Genomic DNA, 7,165 nt, shown 5'->3' with positions numbered 1-7,165 from the left:
GTTCATTTTGTTTTTGCTGAGTCTTTATGTTTTTCTTGTATTTTATTTTGATGTGTAAGATTGTTAGTCTCCTTTGTGGTTGCCTTAGTATTTACCCCTATTTTTCTAAGTTTAAACCTAACTTTTATCTCCCTATATTGCCTTGATTTCCTCTCCGTATTAAAGATCTATGCCTACTTTATTTAGTCCCTCTTTATTTATTCAGTGTTGTCACCTTTTACATAATAACATCTCTGATACCCTGTTACAAGCATTTTTCTATCTTGATTCATTTTGTGATTTCCCTATGTGGGTTGATATCTACTCGCTCTGTCCTGTGTTCTGGTGTTGGGTTGACATCTGATATTATTGATTTTCTAACCAGAGAATTCCCTTTAGCATTTCTTGTAGTTTTGGTTTGGTTTTTGCAAATTCCCTAAACTTCTGTTTATCTGGAAATATCCTAATTCCACCTTCACATTTGAAAGACAATTTTGCGGGTTACATGATTCTCGGCTGGCAGTTTTTCTCCTTCAATGATTTATATATGTTATCCCATTGCCTTCTTGCCTGCATATGGTTTCTGCTGAGTAGTATGAGCTTATGCTTATTGCCTCTCCTTTGTAGGTGACTTTCCATTTATCTCTGGTCGCTCTTAAAATTCTGTCTTTATATTTGGTTTTAGGAAGCTTGATTATAATATGTGTTGGTGACTTTCTTTTGGAATCTACCTTGTATGGGGTTCGATGAGCATTTTGGATAGATATCCTTTTATCTTTCATTATGTCAGGGGAGTTTTCTGCCAACAAATATCAACAATTCTCTCTGTATTTTCTGTTATCCCTCCCTGTTCTGGTACTCCAATCACTCGTAGGTTATTGCCCTTGATAGAGTCCCACATGATTCTTAGGGTTTCTTCATTTTTTAAAACACTTTTATCTGATTTTTCTTCAAATTTATTGTTGCCGAGTGTTTTATCTTGTATCTCATTAACTCTCACTTCCATTTCCTCAGTTCTGCTCCACTGATTTCTACTGAGTTGTGTAATTCTGCAATTTTATTCTTAATTGTTGGAATTTCTGATTGCTGTCTCTCTATGGATTCTTGAAACCTATTAAATTTTTCATTATGTTCTTGAATAATCTTCTTAATTTTCTTGACTGCTTTGTTTGTGTGCTCCTTGGCTTGTTCTGCATTGTGCCTGATCTCCTTCTTGATGTCTTGAAGAGTTCTGTATATTAATCTTTTGTATTCTGCATCCGGTAATTCCAGGAATACATCTTCATCCAGAAGATTCCTTGATTCTTTGTCCTGGGAGTTTGTTGAAGCAATCATGGTCTCCTTTATGTGATTTGATATTTACTGTTGTCTCTGAGCCATCTATAAGTTATTGTATTGATTTATTTTATATTTGCTTGCTATGTCCTAGCTTCTTGCTTTGTTTTGTTTTGGTATACTCGATAGGCTACTAAAATGAGCTAACTTGATTATTGGAGCCTTTAAAGCACTAATGTCCTGTCTCCAGATGGCTACAGCTGTTACCAGGTTTATGAGCCTAGGAGTCCATTTACTATTCTTGTATAGGTTCAGCTCAGGTGTCCAGGTAGTCAGTCACCTAGTGCGTAGTGTAGGCTCTCACCTACGATCTTAGAGGAGTAGTGGTGATTGCTGTGTGCACAGGTTTCTGGTTGCAGCAGGGGGTCAGACTCTAAGGGAGGCAGTTGGCTGACAACCTTCCCCCGAGTGTCTGTGAGGAAGGTACGTCCCTGTTCTCTAGAGTGCTGGTGGGTGGGCTCTGCAGCCATACCATAGGCACCTGATGCTTCTAACTGTAAGGACTTGGAGGGCGACTTATCCTTGGACCCCTGTTGCGTGTGGCTAGGTGGTATGGGCGGAGCCACCAGTCCTCAGGCCCCTGCTGTGGGTAGGTGAGGGCTCTGTTTAATAGGCAGAGTGGTATCAAATGTCAAAATCCACCTCTCTACCGCACAGCTGAAACAGTTACAGTCAGACCTCAAACAGACCTGCAATATAACAGCCAGATCCTATCTGCTGCAGTGGGGCCACCTGGATCCATGCAGGGGTGAAAGACAAAGTCTGTGGACTGCTTATGCCTGGACCAGAGCTGCTTCTGCTCTGAGTTTCCAGATTAGGGGTATCGGCAGAGTATTTTTTCTCCATTTGTCCATTCGTTCCTTCTTCAAGGCCGGGAGAATGGCTCAGGGAGTGCAGCAGAACCGCTGTCAGGCCCAGGGAAATCAACTGTTACCGAAGCCAGTTGGGGCAGAGGGAGGAGGGATCAGATAGACGGACGAGAGTTGTTTCAAAAGGAGGAGCTATTAGATCCTCACAGTAAGTTAGACAAAATCACTTTTCTCTTGCTGAGAGTGCTGTTTTATCTCAGATTCCAGAGGCATCTGTATATTTTGTTCGCTGGCTCGGTCCCACCGTGGTTATGCCAGGGGGTTGGGGCTGCATCACCTCACTTGCCTTCTTTTGCTGAAGTAGCCGCATCCTAAACGCCACCGCCAGCACTGCTGTGGTCACGCTAGGGAATCAGGGCTGAGGTGCTCCCGCTGACTTGGCAACTCCTTGCTGCTTCTGCACTGTCTCTCCCTCCCCATCATTCAGTCCAATTTCCTAACTTTGCCTTTGATGCTCAGAGTTCCTAGCTTGTCGTATATATAATTGATTCACTTATTTTTTCGAGTCTTTGTTGTAAGAGGAATCACTGGAAGTGTCTGACTGCTCTGCCGTCTTGGCCCCACCTCCCCAACATTTGTTATTTTCTGTTTTTTTTTCTTGATTAGTGCCATTACTGTTGGGGGTGAGATAATATCTCATTGTACTTTTGATTTGCATCTCTCTAACGGCTAATGATCTGGAACATTTCTTCATATGTTTGTTAGCTACCTGAATGTCTTCTTGATATAGTGTCTGTTCATATCCTTTGCCCATTTTTTAACTGGATTGTTTGATTTTTTTTGTTGATGAGATGTTGAGGTTTTGTCTGAATTTTAGAAATTAGACCCTTGCCAGATATGTTGTAGACAAAAAATTTTCCCAGTCTGTAGGTTATCTTTTTACTCTTTTGGAGAAGTCTTTTTTTCCACTGGTTTCCACAATTCTTTTTTTTTTTTTTTTTTTTTTGTATTGTGTTTTAGGTGAAAGGATACAGTGCCAATTAGTTTCTCATTCAAAAAATTATACACAAATTGTTTTGTGACATTGTTTGCAATCCCTGCAATGTGTCAGCACTTTCCCCCTTTCCCTTTACACCCTGGGTTCCCTGTGTCCATTTGTCCAGGTTTCTGTCCTTTCCTGCCGACTTGTCTTTGCTTTTGGGCAGGTGTTGCCATTAGGTCACCTATACTTGATTGAACAAAAAAGCACATTCCTCTCATGTGTTATTGTTTGTTTTATAGACCTGTCTAATTTTTGGCTGAAAGGTAGACTTCGAGAGTGGCTTCAGTTCTAAAGTAGCCTGATGTCTGGGGCCGTAGTTTCGGGGGTTCCTCTAGTATCTGTCAGACCAGTAAATCTGGTCTTTTTTTGTGAATTTGAATTTTGTTCTACATTTTCCTCCTGTTCTGTCTGGGGAAACTTTATTGTGATCCCTGTCAGAGTGGTCAGTGGCAGTAGCCAGGCACTGTTTCTTCTGGGCTCAGGCTGGTAGACGTTGTGGTTCCTGTGGTCCATTAGTCCTTTGGGCTGATATTTTCCTTGATTCTTTGATTTTCTTCATTATCCTTTGCTGCTAACATGATGGGACCAATAGATGTGTTTTAGATGGCTGCTCATAAGTTTTTCAGACCCCAGATGCTACTTACCAAAGTGGGATGTAGAATATTTTCTTTATGATCTATGTTATGCCAAGTGACATAAATATCCCCTGAGACCACAGTCCCCGGCCCTAGTAACTCGATCCCTCAAAGTGTTTGGATGTGACTAGGAAGCTTCTATGGCGTTGCCTTGGTCAAGTTATGCTGACTTTCCCTATATTGTGTGTTGTCTTTCCTTTCACCAAAGTTAACAATTGTCTACATTTATTTAGTGGTTTCCCCCTCCCCACCCTGCCTTTCTCTTGTAACTATTGAAGATTATTTTTTTCTGTGTGTAAACCTTTTCTTGAGTTTTTATAATAGTGATCTCACCTAATATTTGTCCTTTTGTGATTGACTTATTTCACTCAGCGTAATGCCCTCCAGATTCATCCATGTTGTGAGATGTTTTGCAGATTCGTCATTGTTCTTTATCATCATCTCATAATACTCCATTGTGTGTATGTGCCATAGTTTGTTTATCCATTCATCTGTCAATGGGCACTTAGGTTGTTTCCATCTTTTTTCTATCATGAATAATGCTGCAATGACATGGGTGTACATATGTTGGAGAAGTCTTTTGATGAGCGTAAGTGTTTAATTTTTAGGAGGTTCCATTTATCTAGTTCATTTTCTACTGTTTGTGCATTTTTAGTTATGTTTGATATTTGGTATTCTATTTATGACATATATTAGGGTCCCCAGCATTATTCCTATTTTTTCTTCCATTATCTTTATAATTTTAGGTTTTATATATTTTGAAAAATTTTGACCAGAGAACCAGGCCTCTTGTTCCATAGTGAAAGTCACAGCTTACATACAAATGTAACTGGAAAAGAGATAACAAGTGATTTCAATTCACACTAGGAGTAAATTACTGGTATAAATTATTTGTTAAGAGCGCATTTTGATGGGGACCATGTCTCTGAATATCTAAAGAGTGAAAGGGAAATAGAGGATAGAGAGGATACAGGATCTGAGGTCATTGATGAATAAATTAGATTCTTCTCAATTTAGCCTCGGGGCAGGTTGAATGAGAGGTTTCTAAAATTGGTAGGAACTTCAGATCTATCCTGTCCATTTCCCTGATCAGATAAGTTCTGAATTCTCTGGATAAGACTTGACAAGACCATGAGCTACTATTTAGAAAAGGTCTCTGATAATCTACTCCCTGTCTCATTCATTGAGGGGTCCTGGGTGATGAAGACGGTTAAGCAGTCAACTTCTAGCTGAAAGGTCAGCAGTTCAACCCCATGCAGAGGTGACTAGGAAGACAGGCCTGGTGACCTGCTTCTGAAAGTTCACAGCCATTGAAAACCCTGTGGAACAGTTCTACTCTGCACACACGAGGGTCACCTGGATGGCAACTTACAACAGCTTCATTGGTTTACTTGACCACTTTGATCTATATAAAAATAAAAATGCCTTAATTGTTTCTAACCTTAGTAAAAATTTGAAAAGCAGCTTTTGTCTAAGAAGAGGTAAAAGAAGAGAGAAATTCTAAGGCCATTTGTTACCCAGAGGGAGAGAGAAAAATAAAACCTCATTTTGCCTTGAGCTGACTGAATCCCCCCACCCAGCCAAATAATCTGTTTGTCTGTCTTGTCCTCATTGGCTATGCTTCCTTCCTTCTGTCAAACTCCCTCTCCAATTCAATTTCAAATTGAACTCCCTCCCACTTTCCGTTGTTCTAACCCAGAGGAGATGGAGAACAGCTGGTCACCATCTTCCTTATGATAACCTTTCATATGGTGTAATTTTATTTCCTTAAATTAATGACAGCGTGTTGGGCGCCTTCCATCCCAGATACATTTTAATAGATCCTTTTAACATACGGAGAACTGAGGGAGAGAAAACAATGCCTCTGTTGTGTATGGGCACAGCCTAGATTTGAACATGGTTAAACCTCAACAAAGCTGGGCTGTTCTGATTGGAGAAAGAATTTAGGAAAATTTACACATCCCCAGAGCTCCTGTCAGTAGTCAACATGGCATCACCCAGTGTGATGGGCTCTAGGGTGAGGTAACATGGATTGTACCCTCCCCTATCCCCCCAAAACAAAACAGACAAAACAACAACAACAACAACAAAAACATTACCGTCAAGTCAATTCTAACTCCTGGTGACTCCATGTGTTTCAGAGTAGTACTGCACCATAGGCTTTCCTTGGCTGTAATCTTTATGGAAGCAGATCTCAGGCTGTTGTTCTTTGGAGCCACTTGGTGGGTTTGAATCACCAACCTTTAAGTTAACAATCAATGGAAAAATGCTTGCACCATCCAGGGACCTTATACTACTGCAAACCCTACTTGTTTCACTGGGGTCAATTATTTACTAAGCTGATAGTATTGCTGCCCTGATGTATGAGTCCTACAGTAGGAAAAACAAATTTCCCCTCCCTATTAGCCAGAATTCTTTGTTCACAAGCAGGAAAAAAATTGCATTGGTGGGCTTTGGCTACTTGTGGAAACCTACTTATAATCTGTGGCAGTATCAGGGAAAGGAGTGGTATGCTTGGGAAATACAGAGTTCTAAACTGATTTCTAAGTTCCCCAAGCTTGAAATGTTGGAATTTTTCTTCCATTCGACCTCCCCACATTCAATCATCAGAGTCTTTTTTTTTTCTAACTGAAAATTTTAAGATTCCCTTTGTGGACTAAATGGTTTAACTATAAAGGTGATTTCTGACTTGTAAAAACTGTCTACCTTTCTCTGCCTTCTCCTATTTAGTAATTCCTGTATTTCCCTAGTCAGTCTTGGCTGCCACAAGCAGACAGACAGAAAGCCAAGGAACTTTCTTCTCGCATCTGTAGTGGAAACCTTAGAAGCAGACAATGCTCCAGGTCTGTAAAATAGATGCACATCAAACCCTTTTTATACATCTTTCCAGAATTATCCTTGCCTTCCTTGCAGCCACCATCTTAGACTTCTTCAGGAGCTTCCTAAGTGGTCACCCCTTCTCTGGGATTTTCAGAGATTTTCTTTGGTTTTTAACTCATTCAGGTTTTCTCTGTCTCTCATTTTTTCATCCTCCCTGTTTCTCCTTTGCTTCTAGTCTTTTGCTTAACACAGATTCTGGTCATGTTGCTTTCCTGTCCCAAGTGTGGAATGTAGAGTTTATATCCTAGCTCTGCCGGGTACTAGCTAAGTGATCTTGGGCAAGTTACTGAATCTCTCTTTGCCTCAGTTTCCTCATCTGTACAATAAAGAGGTTGATGGTTGACCCATTGTGGTTGGCTGAATGATAGCATCCCAAAAGATATCCCCGTCCTAATCCCTGGAACCTATGAATGTTACTTTACATGGGGTGGGGGCGGGGTGGGGGGAAGGACTTTGCACATGTGATTAAAGTTAAGAATCTTGAG

At 40.6% G+C, this 7,165-nt stretch overlaps 1 non-coding gene across 1 annotated transcript; it reads right to left on the bottom strand.

Moving 5' to 3' along the window:
* Positions 1-6,534: 6,534 nt before the first annotated feature.
* Positions 6,535-6,662, bottom strand: LOC111750742 (small nucleolar RNA SNORA31). Its single transcript, XR_002785827.2, has one exon. It is a non-coding gene; the product is annotated as a small nucleolar RNA SNORA31 (small nucleolar RNA).
* Between the last annotated feature and the right edge of the window lie 503 nt (positions 6,663-7,165).

This window comes from Loxodonta africana, chromosome 20, assembly GCF_030014295.1.
Source record: "Loxodonta africana isolate mLoxAfr1 chromosome 20, mLoxAfr1.hap2, whole genome shotgun sequence".
In the NCBI taxonomy this organism is placed as follows: Eukaryota; Metazoa; Chordata; class Mammalia; order Proboscidea; family Elephantidae; genus Loxodonta; species Loxodonta africana.
This window is presented reverse-complemented; position numbering and strand designations above follow the sequence as displayed.